This window comes from Ambystoma mexicanum, chromosome 14, assembly GCF_040938575.1.
Source record: "Ambystoma mexicanum isolate Mex_15411 chromosome 14, UKY_AmexF1_1, whole genome shotgun sequence".
In the NCBI taxonomy this organism is placed as follows: domain Eukaryota; kingdom Metazoa; phylum Chordata; class Amphibia; order Caudata; family Ambystomatidae; genus Ambystoma; species Ambystoma mexicanum.
In genome coordinates this window covers 599,948,390-599,968,855 of record NC_090940.1, presented here as the reverse complement: position 1 = coordinate 599,968,855, position 20,466 = coordinate 599,948,390, and positions in this window count along the sequence as shown.

Below are 20,466 nucleotides of genomic sequence, written 5' to 3'. Positions count from 1 at the left end.
TGGGGGTGGTGGTAGACATGAGTGGGGGCCTGGTGGAGGCTGCCCCTGCACTGCTGGGGGGTGGGGGTAGTGGTAGACATGGGTTGGGCCCTGGTGGAGGCTGCCCCTGCACTGCTGGGGGGTGGGGGTGGTGGGAGACAGGAGTGGGAGCCTGGTGCCGGGTGCCCCTGACTGCTGGGGGGTAGGGGGTGCAGGGAGACATGAGTGGGGGCCTGGTGGAGGCTGCCCCTGGTGGCTGGGGGTAGGGGCTGTGGTAGACATGGGTGGGGGCCTGGTGGAGGCTGCCCCTGCTCTGCTGGGGGGTGGGGGTGGTGGGAGACATGAGTGGGGGCCTGGTGGAGGCTGCCCCTGGTGGCTGGGGGGTGGGCGTGGTGGGAGACATGGGTGGGGGCCTGGTGGAGGCTGCCCCTGCACTGCTGGGGGGTGGGGGTAATAGGGGACATGAGTGGGGGCCTGGTGGAGGCTGCCCCTGGTGGCTGGGGGTGGTGGTAGACATGAGTGAGGGCCTGGTGGAGGCTGCCCCTGCACTGCTGGGGGGTGGGGGTAATAGGAAACATGAGTGGGGGCCTGGTGGAGGCTGCCCCTGGTGGCTGGGGGGTGGGGGTGCTGGGAGACAGGAGTGGGAGCCTGGTGGAGGCTGCCCCTGACTGCTGGGGGGTAGGGGGTGCAGGGAGACAGGAGTGGGGGCCTGGTGGAGGGTGCCTCTGACTGCTGGGGGGTGGGGGTGCAGGGAGACAGGAGTGGGGGCCTGGTGGAGGCTGCCCCTGCACTGCTGGGGGGTGGGGCTAATAGGGGACATGAGTGGGGGCCTGGTGGAGGCTGCCCCTGGTGGCTGGGGGGTGGGGGTGCTGGGAGACAGGAGTGGGAGCCTGGTGGAGGGTGCCCCTGACTGCTGGGGGGTAGGGGGTGCGGGGAGACAGGAGTGGGGGTCTGGTGGAGGGTGCCCCTGACTGCTGGGGGGTCGGGGTGCAGGGAGACAGGAGTGGGGGCCTGGTGGAGGGTGCCCCTGACTGCTGGGGGGTGGGGGTGCTGGGAGACATGCATTGTTGATCAGTAGTGCAAGGTGACATGTGGGTTGGCTGGGGGGCATGCCCATGGTGGATGGGCTGCCTGCAGGACATGAGCAGGGCTGCAGGGTAGTCCCCCGTGGTGTGGGCTGCCTGCAGGGGCCGTGGAGGTTGTAGAGCGAACACCTGGGAGGACCCACACGGCCAATTTACGTGTAGTACTCCCCAGAACCCCTGAAATACACGTACCCTGCTGAAATCGCGTGTGGAACTTCCCGCGCACCCCTGAAATACACGTACCCTGCTGAAATCGCGTGTGGAACTTCCTGCGCACCCCTGGAATACATGTACCCTGCTCGCACGGGGCCAATCGCGTGTGGAACTTCCCGCACACCCCTGAAATACACGTACCCTGCTCGCACTGGGCCAATCGCGTGTGGAACTTCCCGCGCACCCCTGAAATACACGTACCCTGCTGAAATCGCGTGTGGAACTTCCCGCGCACCCCTGAAATACACGTACCCTGCTGAAATCGTGTGTGGAACTTCCCGCGCACCCCTGGAATACACGTACCTTGCTTGCACGGGGCCAATCGCGTGTGGAACTTCCCGCGCACCCCTGAAATACACGTACCCTGCTGAAATCGCGTGTGGAACTTCCCGCGCACCCCTGAAATACACGTACCCCGCTGAAATCGCATGTGGAACTTCCCGCGCACCCCGGGAATACACGTTCCCTCTCGCACGGGGCCAATCGCGTGTTGTGGAACTTACCGCGCACCCCTGAAATACAGGTACCCTGCTCGCACGGGGCCAATCGCGTGTGGAACTTCCCGCGGACCCCTGAAATACACGTACCCTGCTGAAATCGCGTGTGGAACTTCACGCGCACCCCTGTAATACACGTACCCTGCTGGAATTGCGTGTGATACTTCCCGCGCACCCCTGAAATACACGTACCCTGCTGGAATTGCATGTGATACTTCCCGCGCACCCCTGAAATACACGTACCCTGCTGATTTTGCGTGTGATACTTCCCGCACACCCCTAATGCACACGTACACAGGACAATCGCGTGTGGAACTTCCCGCGAACCACTGAAATACACGTTCCCCGCTTGGCGTTTGCTGTTTGCCAGCCCTGTGAACTGGTCCAGGGTTAGCTCAGCCCTTTGCGATTATTTGCGGATTTTGAAGGCTTTTCCTTGCGCGAGGGCGTTCTTGGGGGCGTAACTGGCGCTGCTGCAGGTTCGCTGCGCCACGCTGCGCCACAGCTGGTTTTGGATGCGAAAATCCACGAATACGCTGTGCGCGGAAATCGATTTTAGCGCACGCGGCTGGCGCAGTCATTCGCACGGGCACACTGTGCGCCAGTCGCGTGCGCCACTTTTGTGCGAATTTCTATGAATTACCCTGCCAGTGCTTCACTCTGTGACTCGGGACTGGAGGTGAACCTCCAGAGCTGGGTACTGAGTGGTGCTTTGTGATGGGTGGCTTATTAGCTGAAAGGGCCTGTTCTACTCAAGCATACAACACAAAATAGGACTCCGTTATTGTAATCAATAGCAGACCAGTGTGCATTGTAATAGAGTTCCTTTGTAACAATTTGCAATGCTTCTGTATCCGCATCAAGAACTGCTTCTTAGCATATTGTGCATAGTGTAATCAGGCGCAGCGACGGGCAAACCAACGTTCCAACGCGCCCCTTTCCCCATACAGTCAAAGGAGGCGCCTCAGGAATGAGTTAAGCTAGAGGTGACCCAGGCCTAAAAAAAAATCACTCTCACTATATCCAGCAAGAAGCCAATTTTAGAGGTAGCCCTTTCTCTAGCTGCAATAGTATTAAGACAATGTACACATTTATAGTGGCCAGTTTGATTCCGAGACTTATCAATGAATTGGCGCTATACATGTCCTTGTATATGTTGAACCTTCACTAGTCCTCTGTGGGCTCCTCAATGTAACGATGTAAATAATGTATCACCCCTTAACGAACTGTATCTATTATTGTTGAGGACTGTTGCATATATATATATGTAACCATGGAAACAATTGTAACTTCATCTGTAAGAAATGCGTCCAGATACCTTTGGGCTTGGCGCGCTACATAAGCAACAAAATAAAGAAAGAAAGAAATGAATAAATACAAAAGACAAGTACAATACAAAGTATGATTACTCTTTTGCATTCTTTCCTAAGTGGCGGCAAATAAGAAAAAAATGAAAAATAAGAATCAGTGATATGGAAGGCAAAATCAAGAAATGGGCGGTAATTGTGAAATAAACAGTATTTCCAAATATGGCATGTCTTGCCGTTCTACCAAATGATGAGTTTTGTATCCAAAGCTCTTGGAAGTGTCTTGCTGTTGTGTGGGTGAAGTTTCTTCCACAGAAAAAGCATTGCAACAGGTCTTGTTTTTGACGTGTTATTACCGCCTGTGCGAATACTTCATTTTTCCAATGGAGTCCAATACTACGTGAAAATGGGGAATAACGGAAGGGTCAGCAGAACTCTTAATCGTGTGGACCTGCCCCCTTTGCGGTAACAGTACATTTTGTTTGCTTGTATCACCAGTAATAATGGCAAACTCTTAATGAGAGTCTTGGTGTCAGTGAAGAATATTGCTTTGCCCTCAGGTTCCCTGATATAGATCATGCACAGAAGATGCGCATGGGAGAAAACCGTGGCACGCCGCTTTCTGGTGATGGAGAATTCTGGACCCAGCAACCTCACACCTTCATCCAACAGAAATTCAAAAGTGGCTGATACTTGCTAGGATATCTTTGCAATTCCACTTCAAGATTGTCCTACATTATCTATTACTTTTAGGAAATGTTTCTTTTAATCAGGATGACATAGGTGTCAACAAAGGAATGATTGACAAGTTTGGACATCAGCAGAGCCATTGTGTGCTCCTTTTTAAGATGTCCGGCTCTGTGTGATCTCCATGAAAGAGTGGCACACATTAGGACTTTCAACAAATGCTGGAACATCTTCCAACGGTGAAATGCAGGGACTACAATATGTCTTCCTGAGGAGCAAAGGTTGTGCCCAAAATCTGCAACATGTCTTTCACAAATGTCAAATTTACAAGATTTACAAATTTTATGTTTTTCCTGATGACGCTTTGCTAGAAATGCCACCCGCGATGCAGACGACGCAGATGCGCATTCTTAAGGGATTTAAGACTCTACTTAAAATAATGCTGTTAATGTTAATTTGTAAAAGATTCCTTCAATTCAGTGTGACTATGATTCAAAGACTTATGAGTTGAGACCGTCCAAATCTGCGTTGCATATGTTCCTGCAGAACATTCACTTTCACAACCCTCTGCAGATTTTAGAAATCACCTGCAGATTTCAAAATGTTTGCTCAGTTCCAAAAGATTTCCCCTCTGTAATTATGGAATTTCCGACTCCACAGAAATACGAAACATATGTCTGCAGATTTTCTCAAACTTCTCCAAAGATTTGGCCGACCACCTAGGGTCTTACGCTTAATGTCAAGGCACGCTTGTAAATGCTTCACGATCCATTTGCAATTTGTTTCAATGCCTTGAGAGCTGCAATACAGGCTTTCAAAAACAATCAAATGGTTATTTTCCAACTTTATTGAAGTTTTGTAAATTTCTGCAGGCAAAACAGTAATTTAAGCGACAACGCTTAGTTTGTTCCGCGGCTCTTGATGGTAGCGTTTTTCTTTGGGAAATATGGACTGGTGCCAAGGTTATTTCATTACAGGAATTAATATCTTCATGAGACACAAGCCGCCAAATTAAACAGAAGGAGGAGCTCTTAAATTGAAGTTACGTCAAATGTTCTGTTATTAGGATATGTAGCACGCACTGCTGCCGTTCGCATGGTCCGCTGGAGTTCTGGCAGATGTCACAAAGAGGGCAGGGAATTAGAGCAACACATTAATCCATTATCAATTATTCAGTCAATTAACAAGGATTACTACTTTAAAAGAAATGCGCGCAGTGTTGCTGCTATTGTCCACGTTTTCCTGATTACCCTGGGCTTGACCGAAGGGATCCTTTCTCAGGTGTTCTAACCTGAGACACGGTTAATCAGAGAGTTAATAGACTTGGAAGTCAGGGTAGATGGCTTATTTTAATGAACCATGAAGATTGGCTCGGTTCCGAGCGATGAGTAATACGAGAGACCAGCTGCAAAGAGACATAAGTATGAATTGTCACGCTGACACTGTCATTTTCACTGCGGACTCTCAAAGTGGGAAAAAAAAAACACAGAACAGGTTATCATGCCATGTTCTTTCTAGAGAGGGGCACCTGCTACCTTTTTTGCCTTTTCACTGCCTATTCTCAACAGTGCAGCCTAGAGAACACCTGGTGTTGAGTAGCCTTCCTGCTCACTCTGAATTCTCACACCTCTGTGATTGGTTCAGGCCTCTTTGATTTTTAGTTCTGGCTGAAGGGAGCGTTAGCCTCTCACAAAGGAGCCAATGGAATGATGTATGAACAAGGGTAACAGAAGCTATTTTAGCAAACAACCCATGAACAGTGGTCAAAGTGGGCGTGAGCGGTTGGGAGCGGCGCTCGTCGACTTTTTAATGTTTTACTGTTCCCATACTTTTATTTTGAAAAGAAACCGTTCCGTGTTTGTTTGGGGGTGTAGGTTGACTGAAGGAGGGGGCGTGTTGTTGGGGTTTGTGAGGAAAGGGAGAAGGCCAGCAGGAAACATAGCTCCACTACTTCTTTTACTGCACATGAAATGTTACTGCGTATTTGGGGGTTTCCTTGGAGACTAAGTAGCGCAATACGTGAAACAAAGGAATCTCTGGGATGCGGCGGTGCAGCAATGCGGCGGTGCGGTGGCGGGGGAGAAGCATATGCCCCTTTTTCTATACTTTACATTTGCACCCACCCATTACAAAACAGCCCTGGGACATTTATTCAACATATTGAGAGAACCATATAGCACTCATGCTACTGAGCACAGCTACCAAGGTAAAGCCTTGTTATGTCACATGCAGGATAACCTGAAAGGCTAGTCAGGCTTGGACCACGTTACCACAATCCAGGCATGGGGCAAGTTGTGAAAGGTATATACCGATAACACTGTATGCATCATACTCATGATTTTCGGCTCATCCTCTGCTCGTGCTAAGCTACCCTCATCCTACACATCCTTCCACATTAAAGATACCCCCATTCCGGTCCTAAGCAAGGTTAAAACCCTAGGTATGCTGCTAGAAGCATCGTTGGGTGCGGACGCCCAAGTACAGTTCATCAAAAAAAACTGTGCCTACCACCTCCGTCTAATAAAAGCCATCAGACCTTTCATATCCGAGGAAAATTGTGCGACCATAGCAAGAGCCACCCTCTTATCGCGCCTTGACTATGGCAACGCTCTAGTCCTGGATGCCTCCAAGCAATGCCTACAAAGCTACCAAATTGTACAGAACAACGCGGTAAGAATTGTCAAGCTCAAAACTAAAACAGAACATATCAGCAACTCCAGAAGGGAGCTTCATTGGCTGAAAATCGAAGATAGGGTGCATTTCAAAACCTTAACCATCGTTCACAGATGCATCTACGGAAAGGCACCAACCTACTTAAAAACTAGGATCAAACCATACGTTCCTAATAGAACACTGAGATCATCCCAACTTGTTAAAATTGCTACGTCACCTCACAAACTCAAAAGTGGCTTAGGTAGAGCCTTTCCAACCCTTGCAGCCAACCTTTGGAACAACCTACCAGACCACCTTAGACTGGAAACCAACTACTCGCGTTTTCGCAAACAGGTAAAAACCCATATCTTCAAATAAACGGGCATCACGGCATATACCTCAGTTAGCTTAATTCTATGTGACTGTCCCGTCTGCTCTGTCTAATCACTATCTGTTCTGTCCGTTCTCGTGTCCTTGTTTCTGCGCCCCGAGGCTCGCGAGCTACCGGCGCAATATAAATATTAAATTAAATAAAATAAAAAATAAATGATAAGACAGAATTTCAGAATCCATGTCCATTTCCTTCTTGTGCTCTCTCCGGTGAAACTTAAAGCAACGGACAATACTGTATTATTAGTACCCGGCGCGGGACAGTGTAGTTACAACAGACGAGCTCAGTGGTTCTCCTCGCCGAGTTCTTAACTGCACAGCAAAGCCTCCCTCCCAGTCCCGTTCAATGTTTGAATGGCCGCCATGGAAAGGGAGGACTACGTGCAGTCCCTTCTCCCCGTTCTGTGTCGGCCATTTTCTTTCTTCTTTTTTTCAGTTGTGCAACACCCACTGGGTCACACATCTTTTAAAAAGTCACTATTTGTACCCCCAGTCTTACAGGTCAGAATACTAATAGCATAAGCCCCTCGCTGGGCGGAGCATTACCGTTCCAGGTAATGTCCCAGGGCCCGTTAGTATGGGGCCTTGGGCCTTATCTGAAGCGTTATTGCCCCCGCAGCTTTCAGCTTATTGCTTAATTAATCACAGCAGCTCCTCAGAGAAGTTTTGTTTTTTCCCCATTAAGTATCAACTAGATCAGACGCGCTAAGAGCCGGTGCAGACCCACTTAATGTATAGTCATGATTTGATTGGATGATTTGTAGTGGGCAAACCACCAATGGGGACCGGGCAGGAACTGCCTCTAGGCACCGGAGTGATGACAAGGCAGTCAGAAAATAAAAGGTTATTGGAAGAGGTTGGTTTTCAGCTTTATCCTGAACAGAGCCACAGAATTGATCTTCCGGAGGAGGTCAGCAGGGCGCAGATTACAGGACCGTGGACCAGGTACAGAGAAGCACCTGTCTCCCGAATACACACAATTGAGTCCACCTGAAAAGTGCTGGTACTGATTACTTTGTATTAAAAAGTGCTGAAGCTCCGCTGCAGAAGTGTTATGCACTCCAATTAAGAGAACTACAATATCAAGGGAGAAAGAATAACCTAGAGCCGTCATGCTAGCTCAGTGAGTAAGTGCGCAGGTAAGATATCTGTTTTCAGCCCGCAAGGCACAGGTGTGAATCCCAGCAGGGCCAAACTCATCACCTTCATCTTCCTAGGGCTGGTAAAAAATGAGAACCATTGAATTGGGTGATAATGACCTCTACTATTGCTAAAACGTGGACGAAACCTGGTATGAAGTGCGTTATTGCTTTATAATGCATGGGCGCCTGCAATACCAGTTCAAGAGGTTGCAGATAAACATTTTTACCACAGGATACTAGTGACATCACTACTGACCTGTAATAAGAAAATGATACTCTGTAATAGCTGCTTGCTTGCTTTTTGTGCTGTAAGAAAGCTTGCACTTGCTGGCTTTTATACGAGTATCTTTTTAAGGCTTTGTGCTTTCTTCACTCTTAATTGCCTTTGTTATTTAGCTGGCTAAAGTACATGCATATTAGAGTTTCGGTAGCAAGCAATGTGTTCCACCATGTTTATTTGAAGAAGCTGTGAAACCCTAGAAGTCTGTAGTGAGTGGGAGCAAATCCTTGATTATTTGAATAGAGTAGGAGCTAATCCCAGGTTGTTTGAAGTGCGTGGCTGTGAATCCCATGTTTATTTTAGTTCTACTTGGTTTGCATACCCGTTGTTTTAAGGAATGATAATGATGTGTTATTTATATAGCGCTTTTGCCCAAGCGCTTTACATAGAACATATTTACATACAATATCACCCAACCGAAGTTGGTTCTCCTTTATCGACCTCAGAAGGATGAAAGGCTGAGTTGGCCTTGCCGGGATTTGAACCAGCGACCTGCAGATCACACATACACATTGCAGCAGCAGTAAGTGCTCAACCAACTGAGCAATCTTACTGGCATGTAAGTAAATGTATATCTGTTATTGCTTTATCAAGTATAACCATAAGACACAGGCTTTGCAATGTGACTCCTCCCTTTCACTTGGTATTCATATTGAGTGCAATCTTCTGCCTTGTACTTTTCTTTAAGTTTGTTCCTGCTAAATTGTTTCTGTAAGAGAGAGGGTGTGTGAGTTGGTGTTTGTGTAAAGAGGAGATTGTCGGTTGATGATTTTTACCAGACAGGGTATGTCTTGATGGGTAATTGAGTCGTTGATAGTATTGAGGGTTGCTGATTGATAGTATTGAGGGTTGCTGATTGATAATATTGAGGGTTGCTGATTGATGGTGGTGAGGATTGGTGATTGATTGTTGGTGGTACCATGTGAAATGATGGGAGCTACCTGGAAGGGGGTGGCGGTGGAACGTTCAGAGTTCTACAAGTGTAGGAGAATGAGTAACGATATGGAAAGCAAGAAGTTACCTGCTTGTGACGGGATCATCAGCAGGGGACTGGGTGGGCGTTTGTGGTGGTAATTTCTCTCTGCATGGTAGATACTCTTTGTGCTTGTTTCCATTACTATAGAATTGGAGGTGTGCGGTGGCGTCCTGCCGACAGATGGAAAGTGCAATATCGGTATGTGTGTGATACGCAAAGAGCGGGTGAGCGCAGGTTCCAGGGTTGTAAGCTGGTGGTAGTCATAGAGACGCTAACGCTCTGCTGGGTTTTACGCAGTTGTTGTTAGTGATGATATTCTTAGGATTGTCTTATGTTCTGCTAGCAACTTACCTGTAATGCTGTAAGTATGACAAATTCCTTGTATACTAACCGGGTGTACTTCCTGGTTCCTGCACTTACGTTCTCCACAAATACTTTGATACCATTTTAGTGTGCGTGGCTTTGGGTACCAGTACATTTATTTATGGAGTACGGCAGGTGCACTGAGATCCTTCTGACTTTTCTAAAGCATGTACCATCAAAGCATTATCCTTGCCAGGCGAATACCTTGAAACAGAGGTGTTGCTAGGTCTGGAAAAGATCTGGAGCTACACTAATGTCAGGACCGTCGGGAATCGGGGATAGCTAGCCTTTTGGTCGTGGCCCCTGAGCTTCTATCCAGGTCTCCAACTAAAGGACCCGGGGCTATAACCCCCTCAGCCACCACCTCTAGAAACACCTCTGCCTTGAAGGAGATGTTGCTCTTTACTTCAATCCTCGCCATTCTTCTCACTCATTACTTAGGGTCTATCAATCGGCTTTGCGTCCAGCTGTGGTATCAAGTCAGCCGGAGCTCAGGTTGTGGATGATGATCTGCGCGCGCTGGCTGGTGGCGCCACATGTCTATTGATCCTTCTAAATCTTTCATGAGCTTTTGACACTCTACTGATCCTGGAGCACTTCCAAATATTTTGTAAATGTGCAGGTGAAATGGGGATGGAGCTTTGAAGGGATTGTCATCATTCCTGGAGGCACGCGCACAGTTTGTGTAGATGGGTTCGTCCTTCTATAAAGAGCCCCTTTCCTATTCATTGTTGTCGCCTGTTAGGTCCATACTGTCACCCAGATAACACACAACATTGACTCTAAATGTGTAATCCCTAGGTGCCACCCGCCACTTGAATGGCTGCCTCTGTGTCGTGGACAGGGGTGTTGCTAGGTCTGGAAAAGATCTTGGTCTACGCTAATGTTGGAACTCTCGGGACTCGGGGCTAGCTAGCCTTTTGGTTGTAGAACCTGAGCTTCTCTCCGGGGCTACAACCAAGAGACCTGGGGCCTAAGCCCCCTCAGCCACCCCGAAGTAACGCATCTGGTCGTGGAGAAGATGTTAAATCCTTCCAAAACGTATTTTATTTTATACATTTACCCATCTTATCAATTTTCTTCTGTTCAACTTTGCCTCTCTTCTTCATCGTCTTTGGGAATTTCACCAATATTTCGTACCTTGGATTTTTTATTAGGCTTTGTTGTGGAATCGTCTTTATGTTTTTGACACCGTTTCCCGAACTAAGTCCTCTTTCTATCGCTCCTGAAACAGATGTAAACAAAAGTTAACTTCAGAGTTTGGAACAGTGGTTCCAAGCACTAGTTACTTGCAGACTCGGTGGCGGAAATACTCGCCCCTTAACAATCTTCCGGCTTCTTCCCTGGTCCCGTTTAAATCTGTTAAAACCGCTGCAGTTCGATTGATGGTGAGTGGCCATAAAGGTGGTCATGTAACTCCATTTTATTTCAGACTCGTTGGTTACTCCTGGATTTCCTTGTTCATTGCAGAGGAGGGTGTATTGCTTTCGAGGTCTCGTGCTGGGTACTCTAATGTACTTTGCTGAGAATCCGAGAGGGGGCGGTGACTATAGAGCTACGCGCAGCAAAGATAATTGAAGAGTGGAAGTCCCTAAGTTCTGTCACTTCAAATTATCGAGCCGGTCTTTCTCTGCTTCGGTTCCAAGGTTCTGGAACTCATTCCGCTAGGATTTCTGAAAATTGTTATAAACCTACCTGTTTTTATTTCCTTTACAACATTCGGTGTAAAAGGGAGTTATTTTGCTGACAAGTATCATGGGCTTGTAATTTTTCATTTTGAATGAAAAATATGCATATTTTAGTATGTTATTGGGATTTTTACTTTATATTATTTAATACGTGTATGTGGGTAGAATCGAAGGACAGTATTATTGTACACCGTCTTGCTGTCCTTCCAGTAATTGTAATGGGTTATTTATAACGTACTTAATACCCAGAGGGTTCTAAGCGCAGACTGGGGGATCGAACCTGTGGTGCCCAGTGTCGTTTTGCTTCCAAGACGAGCGTGTTGCCCCTGAGCTAGAGGAAAGCATTACTAATACAAAATAAGGCCAATTCAACATGTAGCCGTCCTGCTAAGTAGTGTTGAGATTGTTGTAATAAAATTACAGGAACCCTGCTTAGAAATACATGAATTGTCCCATTGAATGTTTATAATGGACCGTAGTGTCCTTTTAGAAATGTAGTAGCTGTCCCAATTAATGCTGTCACTATCTTAGAAAAGTATACAGGGCTCCTTAGAAGTTAAGGTATAGGAGCTCTATAGGAAAGTTGTGGTTGCGGCCAATTAAGGATTACAACAGGCCTATGCATTTACTAACACATATGTGTAGTTATCCATTAGGAGCAAGCAAACACCATTGGGAAGTGCAATTGTTTCCCAAATTGAAAGAATAGGATTTCCGGTAAAAACAGGAGAAAATATGATATGTATCCATGGTATTACTAAAGTAATTGTTAGGATTTGGTATTAGGATCTGCCTTCCCCTTGTTAGGACTTGTCCTTCCCTCTTGCTTCCTGATATGTCCCCCATGGTGTCTGTATGGGTGAGGTCATCAGTGGAATGTGTGTATGAGTGTTTGCGTAACATCCTGAGTGTTCCACCTGATGCAGGTACCATGATGTGGCCCAGTGGGCTCCATTCCAGAGCTCCCTTTCTATCTCCATGATTAATTTACAGGATGTCACCTGATCTTGAAGACTAAGAATAAAGGGCCTTGCTTAACCTACCTGCTGCCTCCGGTGTACTTTCAATCTTAACAACTGGCGACGGGCAGTGTCGTGGGCTTGCATGTCTTTTGTGTTCTTCTCGGATATGTAGGAGCGGGATTGTAATTTGCATTGCAATTGTTGGAGGATCACTGGTACTTCACAGGAGCGCTACTGTGAGGTGCACCGGGCGCAAACGTTTGGAATATGCTTACCGGTATGGCTGGCCGGGAAGTAAGAGGTATTCTTTCTCGGACGGGCGCAACTCTGTTCGCCGCCAAGCTTTCCACACATTGATTGTGACGTATGCTGAACATGACATCTTTGACTGCGAAGTGTACTTCTACGTTAAACATGTATGGCAGTGAATGTATTATTTATGGGAAGGCTGGAGCGGCTGGCTGGGCTGCTGTATAGGCGTGAGAGCGTGGTTTCCTGAAGTCGGCACGTGAAGGAGAAAAAAAGGGAAAGGTTTTAGGTACATTTTAATTTTGGAGTCCTCATGACGAAGCCAACATGAGTGTTTTCAGCGTGAGTTGTGATGAATGGATGGAAGTTGCCAAGTTTTTTTCTTTTTTTTAGGTATTTCTTTCAGCATTTTAATGCAAAGTAATCTGAATTTTGAGTGCAGGTCGTCTGGTAAAGGAAAGACTTTCATTTTAAGTACTGGTAAAGGAAAGACTTTCATTTTAAGTGCTGGTAAAGGAAAGACTTTCCTTTTAAGTGCTGGTAAAGGAAAGACTTTAATTTTAAGTGCTGGTAAAGGAAAGACTCATGTTAAGTGCTGGTAAAGAAAAGACTTTCATTTTAGTGCTGGTAAAGAAAAGACTTCCATTTTAAGTGCTGCAAAAGGAAACACTTTTATTTTAAGTGCTGGTGTGTTAAGGTTGTGCGTGCTGATGTTTAGTGCTAGCGTGCTTAGATTTGAACTATTTTGAGGAAATTTCAGCACTAAAGTTGCGTTATGCAATATGGACTTTAGCAACAACGTAGTTAGGAGCGGTATGTGCTTCTTAAGTTTAAAGAAAATTAGAATGAACAGTTTTGGGCTTTAGTGCGGTAGACTATGTGACGATTCCCAGCGCCTACGTTGCATAGACAACAAGGACTTTTAGTGCTTTATCAATGTTTTTATGAGAGTTGAAGTGGTTGTGTCAGGAATGGCACTCTGTCAAGAGTGGCACAGGGTACCCAGGTAAGGTTTGGGTGGCTGTGCTGAAGTAAGGTAGCAGATAAGCACACACAGCAGGAAGTTCAACAAGAAAGAAGAGTAGGAAACAGTAGCTGTGAGCCAAAAGGGGCAAAAGATACAAAGGTACAAACAAACTGGATTCCCTCTTGGGGTGTATGCTGAAATGGGAAAGAGTGTTCCACGAACCTTACGAAACTCCAGCCTTCTGCACAGATTGCTATAACAGAGGCCCACGCTGTGTGCTCATGGCTGGGAACAACAGCAGTGGGTGTCTGTAACACTGAAAACGCGACAAGGGAAGGGGCAGAGGTTGCCTGCCGGAAACCAACAGGCAAGCTATGTACAAAGGGATTACATAAGACACAGAAGAAGGCAAGAACAGAAATATCCAGCAAAAAGGAAGTCAATGAGCAATCTAGCAGAAGGAAATGAAGGAAAGGCAGTTAGACTGAAATAGATAACCTAAGGTGGAGTACAGAGGACTCAAGGAAGAGAACAAGGGAGCAGCAGTCAGGAAAACAGAAGGGCTGCAAAGTAGGAAGCAGGTCTGCAGTCAAGAGTGGCACTAGGTGCAGGCAAACTGTAGTGGACTGCAGAGGACTGTAGTAGGCTGCAAGGCAGGGAGTCGAGAAGAACAGGACAGAGAGAGATTAGTAGTAGGCGACAGACAGAGAGCCCAAAAGAATAGGGCCGCGAGGTAGGGAGCCCAGAGGAGCAGGGCTGTAGGCAGCTAAGTGTAAAACAGGCTGTAAGGCAGAGGAGTGTAGCAAGCCACAAGGCAGGGAGCCCAGAGGACAAGGGTTGTAGGCAGCGGAGGGAGACAGGCTGCAAGGAAGGAGCCCAGAGTACACGGGCTGAAGGCAGCGGAGGGAGCAGGCTGCAAGGAAGGAGCCTAGAGGACAAGGGCTGTAGGCAGCGAAGAGGTGCAGGCTGCAAGGTAGGGAGCCCAGGGAACAAGGGCTTGGAGACAGCAGAGGGTTGCAAGCTGCAAGGTAGGGAGCCCAGAGGACAAGGGCTGTAGGCAGCCGGAGTGAGGCAGGCTGCATGGCAGGGAGCCCAGAGGACAAGGACTGTAGGCAGCCAGAGTGAGGCAGGCTGCATGGCAGGGAGCCCAGAAGACAAGGACTGGAGGCAGCCGGAGTGAGGCAGGCTGCAGGGCAGGGAGCCCAGAGGACAAGGACTGGAGGCAGCCGGAGTGAGGCAGGCTGCAGGGCAGGGAGCCCAGAGGACAAGGATTGTAGGCAGCCGGAGTGAGGCAGGCTGCAGGGCAGGGAGCCCAGAGGACAAGGACTGTAGGCAGCCGGAGTGAGGCAGGCTGCAAGGCGGGCTGCAGAGGACTGTAGTAGGCTGCAAGGCAGGAAGCCCAGAGTACAAGGGCTGTTGGTAGAAGGCAGCGGAGCGTGATCGCCTGCAAGGCAGGGAGCCCGGAAAGGGCACTGGGTCAAAACAGGATAATGCAGCAACAGGAACAGCATACAAAGTAGAGGGTCAAGGCAAACAGGAGCAGGGAGATCTCAAGATGCAAGACACTGTGCTCCTGCAGGCAGCTGCTTATATACAGCCCTTCCCTGTTCTGAGGCAGGCTAATTGACAGCACCTGGAGCAGCACACCTGAAGACAATCTGCCTCCTCCCTCTCTGGTCCTGAGTAGGTGGAAGCAGCACTGGCCACTAGGGCTTCTGGGGATTGTGGTCCCAATAACGATGAATGAGAATAGCCAGGAATTGAGGACTGTAGCCAGGTGCATTATGGTAAATGTAGTTAAATGAACAAAATAAGAAAGAACCAAAGTTGAGCAAATGGAAATAAAAGACCAAGGCAGCTGCGCGGGCATGACAGGTTGTGCTGAGGGGTTTGAGGGAAAAAAATTGCTGAATGTTAGATTTAACATTTGTGAGGAATGTGCAGCTCCTAGGTTGCGTGGTGCAACATGGACTTTGGGTGACGATGTTTTGGAGTAAATGTGCATTGTCAGATTAACAGTTATGAGTTATTTTCAGCACTTTAGTGTGAAATGCAACATGGAGTTTAGCTATTGAGATGCCACTTTAGATGTACTTTACTGTACCTGTATCTTATTGCACATTGTATGCAATGCTTTTGCTCAAGTGTTGCGAGAATAGTTGTGGCTACTGCAGCTGGGACGCCTCGCACAGCACAATCCTGAACCTGTGAGGTGTGTTCGTGTGATAGGAACACTTGTTCATTGTTATGTTAGTTTTGAGCGACTTAGCGGATTGGTGAGTGAGTCACATGCATGGAGTTGGTCACCTGAAGATTCTCCCGTGGGCAAGGCAGAGCCACTGGAGCTGAGAGTGTCGTGAGATAACTGGTGCTGTTTGGACTTACAATCGATTTGAAAGGTTATCCTTTCAAAAGGATACCGTGGTGAGTGAATATACTCCTTAATCGTTGCGGTAAGATAACATCTTCCACCTGCCATCGCCGCCGTGCATGTGGCTGCTGTGGGGTTTTGTCTGTGGACATCAAGGGGTCTTGTGAGTTTGGCCAACTCACCAGGACATGTTTGTGGCATTGTGGTTCTGTGGGGGAACGTACTAGATGGTCTGCACGGCGTGCTTGTGCTTGGTCACTAATTGCATGGGTGAGTGTGTCAGGGCGTGTCACCCAGTGAGTGTGGTGTGTACATTGCCGGTCCAGCATCTGTTGGTAGTCACCACCCCTAGAACTTGGCTATTGGAAAGTTAGTTTGGTTCCTGGACTGCTGTGGTAGGTTTCCAGCGTGCCTGCTGTGGGGCAGTCAGTTCTCAAGGGTGGCAGCTTTGATGCTCTTCTGTGGCAGGGGTGAGCGGAGGGAGCAGTGTGTTTTTTTGCTGGTTCTGGATTTTTGTGGTGGCAGTAGTTGTTCCCGCTGTGGGGTGGTCAGTTCTCAAATGTGGCAGCTTTGAGGCTCTTCTGTGGCAGGGGTGAGTGGAGGGAGCAGTGTGTTTTTTTGCTGGTTCTGGATTTTTGTGGTGGCAGTAGTTGTTCCCGCTGTGGGGCAGTCAGTTCTAAGAGGTGGCAGCTTTAAGGCACTTCTGTGCCAGGGATGAGCAGAAGGAGTCCGTTTCTCTGTGTTGGTTCACTTGGTAGCATTGTGGTGAGGTTCCTACCCATGTGTGTTAGTTACGCCTCATTGGATACTTAGTTCAAGTTTGCCAGGCTGATGTGGTGTGAGTGTTGCCCTCCTGTGTGTGTATCCTGCATGGTGGTGAGTTGGACTTAGGAGGGTTGTTACTTTTGTGTTGTTGGAAGGGAAAGAGGTGTTAGGTTTTGGTATTAGGATCAGCCTTCCCCTTGTTAGGACCTGTCCTCCCCTCTTGCTTCCTGATGTGTCCCTGCCCCCCATGGTGTCTGTATGTGTGAGGTAATAGGTGGAATGTTTGTATGAGTGCTGGAATGTTTGGGTTTGCTTGAGATCCTGAGTGTTCCACCTGATGCAGTTACCATGATGTTGCCCGGGTGGTGGGAGCCAGTGGGCTCCATTCCTGAGCTCCCTTCCCAGATCCATGATTAATGTACCTGATGTCACCTGATCTTGAAGCCTAAGAATACAGGAGCTTACTTAACCCACCCGCTGCCTCCAGAGTACTTTCAATCTTAAGAGTGATCTCTCCTAGGAGGTCACCTGCCGTAATACAGTGCTTTGAAGGAGACACTATCCATGCAGGTGATGAGGGTTGGGAGTTCTAGTCTCAGATAAGGTCCGTGTTCATCATTGGACTGGGTGTTGTTGTAACAGATGGAGCCTAACATATGCCAGAGTGGTTGCTTTTGACATCTCGCATGGACTACCGTTTAAACATTGAGAGCTTTGAGTTTTAGACAAAGTTTAATATAGTTCATGGGCCTTGGGAGTCAAAGGTAGCTTTAGAGCAGAGTTTTGTGTAAATTAGGAGTGTGTCTTGTGGTAGCCTCATATTCAGTCTAATTTGCATTGTGGGCACAAAACGATGCATCCTGGGATAGAAACTCTTACACATCCTGAGTGTGGAGTGTAATACCATCGGAAAGAGTCTCGTCCATTTTGTGAGTGTTTCATGTGGCACCCTCAGTGGGGTCTTGTTTGCATCCTGATCTCTGTGGCGTGAGACGCGTGCACATCCCAAGCGTTAGGTGCTTTAGTCTGAGATGGGGTCCTATGCGTTATTCCCAGGGATAAAGTCAAGTTCAAGATGGTGTATTCAGAATGTCGCTTAATGGCCTTGGGCATTCAGTAGCGCGGCAGTGTGGTCGGAGTGAGTTCTACCTCTTTTGGGGCAATGACTCACAATGATTTGCCTCTAGGACAGGTTTTCTTGCATCCTGGGAGCTCTTTCATGTTATCTCTGCTTTTCTTTGCTGGATGATGTGTGATATTGTACTGCGTAATCAGTTGTCAACAAAATGCAGAGGCTTTTCACCACAGATCATGGCTGAGGCCCAAACTTTGATCCTTACTACAAGAACTCCAAGGCCAGTTTAACATCCTAAAGGAGGAAAGTAATACGTCGTCGGGTGATGTTCATACTTTGAGAAAAGGACTCTGCAAGATGTACCTATCCAGGTGTTTTGGACTACAACTCCCATCAGCCCCAACCAGCATAGATAATGGTGAGCGGTGGTGGAAGCTGTGGTGCAAGCAAATCTGGAGAACCACACTTTGCAGAGCTCTGGGTTGAGAGAAGGCAAGCGATCAGCTGACCTGCCCACATAACCTGACACAATCAATGACACATAATCGTGGGAATATTGACGCAACAACTTACTCCCTACGAACCCCCGGTCTACTTCATGAAATCATCTCCAACGGTAGATCACGCATACGTCCCACAAAATCTATGCCATCTATCCAGGGCACCCAACCCTTTGTGCAAATTCCCAAAGTTCCCCCACACATGTATCCGCAAGGCCCCACGGAAGAATATGGTGCTTAACGCAGTGGACTGGCATTTCATCCATGCGTGTGGTCGCAATATCAAGCGACGGCCACGGGTTTCATGCGGCAGTAAGAGAATCCAAAAAGAAATAAAGAGGAGAAGCACATAATTGTGGCTAATGAACCAAAACTTCAAAAGAAGCCAACCCTTGGGGTCCTCTGGATCTGCAGTCAATCTTAACTTGACCAGAAGGGAAGGGTGGTCTGGAGTGGTGTGGTCCGAAGACTAGAAAATCATTTCGACAGCGCACATCAAGGAAGGGGAAGGCTTTGGCCGTGGCCAGAGGATACTTGCCAAATCACTATGAAGAAGGGTAACCCTATGAATTCAGTCTTATTGTCCTTTGAGATGCTTTCTTTCCAGGGTTTGGGGGTCCTTTTGCTGCTGCGCTCTTTCAGCTCTTTATACGTCTGCCGGCTAGTCCACCTGCTCCCGGCCACCCTGGCGCTTTGTGTTCTGCGTTGAAGACCCTATTGCCTGCCATTTTTAATTCCTGCAATAAGGTGAATAAGGAAGAATGTTTTGGTCACATGACCCAGCACTACTTCCACTGTCTAACTTTCCACTTACTTTTCGATTCTCCTACCAACAAATCCTCCGTTGGCGGCACCGGACTAACATCGAGCGAAGATGATAGAAGAGGTGATGGTCAGAGCCTCGCCAAGCCCTTCCCTATTGCTTATGCGGAATGCCATTGGCCATGGATGAAGGGCTACGGGTCTTTATACCGAAGTCATTTATAACGAAAGCCCATATATCGAATCTTTTATCTTGAAAACTTTTATAGTGAATGCATTTCTTTTTTTATTTTGGGGGGGTACCCCCAAACCCCTGTTTCCCACCCCTAAAAACCCATCCCGACCGTTTCCCAAAAATATGTAACCCTTTACCCCACCCTAAATATATTCAGTATAAAGGTTTTCGTTATAAAAGTTTCGATATAAATGTCATTCACTGTAAAAGATTCGCCTTAATTCCCAATCTACATCCTTCGAAGCTGACGTCATCACTTGCAAGTCCCTAACATTCCATAACCATTTGATTTCATGTTGTGGGTTTGAACCTATGTGTCAGGTGCACTAAAGGCCAGGAAGCTGAACTGGCTTTGGTAAAACTCAACTTTCGAAACCCCTTCAGTGCTAAGGGTAAGGATGTTCGTCCTGAATTCCCACAAGGAATCATTGTAGGCTCCGCCCACTCGCACACTTAAGCAGGTTTTTCAAGCGCGACAACAGAATGTTGCTGACACTGCACATGCGTCACCTGAGCTGTCCCGGCGGTTAGTAATAGTCAGGGTTTGACAGAAAATCAGCACTCACTCCCAGGCAAAGGGGGCTGAGTAAGGATGCAGCAAGCCTTGCGTATTGCCCCGGTCAGCCAGTGGGACAAGGTAGACTGGATGCAAAAAAACAATAGGGAGTACACAACATTTTGCAAATGGCTTATTCGTTCCGGCGCAGACCACCTGTTCGGCCTATTGCGGCACGCATTCAATTCATCCAGAATTCCCCCGCTTTCAATTAAAAGCAGACTGTAGCACTCACTGTACGTTCAGTTTTATTAAGAAAATAAAACGTGTTCACCATACTTTCATAATTTCAGACTCACTCAAAACAAAAGGTCTAGCATGCGCGTGACGCTTCAATGGACTACCCTTAAGATGTATTTGTGTAAAGTTGCTAATATCATCTAAGCTATTTTTGGTAAATTACCTTAGAGTAGATTCAATCCCAGGTGAGTTTCTTTCTTTAAGATAAGAGATTCATGGAACTGTTTTATAATGGCACAATCCCATAGCAATCCCATAGGAAAACATTCCATGAATCAGGCACAAAACGTTCAAAGATCACCCCTAATGGAACTGTCTTCATTAGGGTTCTTAAGTAAACACCAAACCAAGCCTGGGATTATATAGGAAACCCCACCAGACTAGACAAACCATTACCCCCAAAACAGCCAATTCTATCTGCACGACAGATCCAAGAACTCAGACTTCCTTTTGATTGTTTTTTATTATTTATGCACCAACCGAAGCTTTTAGCCATTTTTTCAGTTTCCCGCGTCTGGGCCCACA